Raw genomic sequence first — 1,699 nt, forward strand, 5'->3', positions numbered from 1 at the left:
TACTAGAAAATCAATCTTACCCTTTAAGATCGGATCAAAAGTTGTTTTCATTCCTCGCCTACTCCAAATAAAACGACACCAGAGATATTTCTATATAAGTGAACAAAAATTAACATAGGTCATGACAAAAAATGTCAACCAGGGTTCGTAATCTTCTTATTTTCTTAAAAAACATAAGGAAACACATTTACATGGAATAAATAATGATCTTACTTTACTTAAAAATACCGAAGACACGCCTCACATATTTACAAAGCAACTATATCAAACAAATGTGTTTTTCAATGGTTGCCTGTTCATTTTATGAACCATTTGTGTAGTACAGACGGTTGATTATGTGATATTAAAACGATTTTGAATATGAAAATCGATAAGTCGTATGCAAACCACAACCGATATAAAATTGCAGAGGAGCAGCATGTAAAAAATAAACTATATTTTAAGTGTTTAGAGTTTTTAGAATATGTGATGCCACCGAAAAGTTATCGCTTTTGTGAAAGGTATGTAACAGCTCTTTGCAACTCAACTTATTCATACAGTAAGATCATAATTATAGGTTTAGTTGGAATTGTAAAACAAAAGAACATGGATCAACTTGGGGTGCCAAGACTACTTAATAAGCGGCATGCAACAAATCATACCCAATCATGGTAAGCAAAGTGCATTGTCTCGTAACAATTAGGAATCCACAAAGTTCAGTAGCAAAAGCCATTCATGTGTTGCAGAAAACAGTACACAACAGAATCAAGAAGAATCTCCGTCTGGAAAGGCACCAAAAGTCATATGTACACCAGTTGCTTCCACAATGCACCCAATCAATTATTGCAAACTGCAAGGAGCTGGAGACTTAAATAAATAAATATATATGTGTTATTTCAGACCAATAAATATCAGTCAAGTCGTCACACACATCACCTATTTATTTCTATGTGTTCAAACTGTCGAGACAGGCGCTGGGAAGCCATTGTCCTCGAACACTAGATGGATTATGGAAAGCCTGAAGAGAGGAATGGAGCACTTTTGACATAACATTATTATGGTAGAGCTTTTTGCAGTGGAAACTATGCTGCATGGCTAATGTCAGATGCATGATCGTCAGACAGAGAATGACCGAACGTGGCGAAATAAACTATAACAACGTGGTGAAGCACTAAAATCGTTTTAATATAACGTACTTAACCATTGTACGTCAAGCTAATAAATGTGTTTATGTGTTCCACAAGTAAAGCATATTCTGATCTTTCTTGAATGTTACTTTCAATAACAGTAATGCTTGTAATATTTATCATACCATTTTTATTCTTTTATTATACAGATTATTTCGTATTGTTAGTTTATTATATGAATTTAGGACTAACGTGAATAATCTTTTAAATTGGCCTAACTTCGTTAGATATTATTGGATTTACGGATAAAAATATCGTTAACAAATTTTTATAAGTAAGAACAATAATACTTAATTAGCTCTTTGATTTTTCATCTAAATTGGTAGTTTGCTCTAACCGGATATTAATATTAATTCTGTATATGGTGCAATATACTTGACTTTTTCGTGTTAATAACACACACACACACACACACATATATATATATATATACATACACAGTGTGGTCACAAGTAAATAGACAACTAATTTTTCGTCATTTAACTGATTTATGCTAACTAATTTGTGTTCACAGAGCACTATATAAATTAAAA

At 32.3% G+C, this 1,699-nt stretch overlaps 1 protein-coding gene across 6 annotated transcripts in view; it reads left to right on the top strand.

Annotated features, from left to right (window-relative positions):
* The window catches only part of LOC106461176, a 72,133-nt gene that overhangs the window by 62,933 nt on the left and 7,501 nt on the right, over positions 1 to 1,699 (top strand). The window lies entirely within an intron of this gene.

The sequence above is a fragment of the Limulus polyphemus genome, unplaced genomic scaffold, assembly GCF_000517525.1.
Source record: "Limulus polyphemus unplaced genomic scaffold, Limulus_polyphemus-2.1.2 Scaffold909, whole genome shotgun sequence".
Taxonomy (NCBI): Eukaryota; Metazoa; Arthropoda; class Merostomata; order Xiphosura; family Limulidae; genus Limulus; species Limulus polyphemus.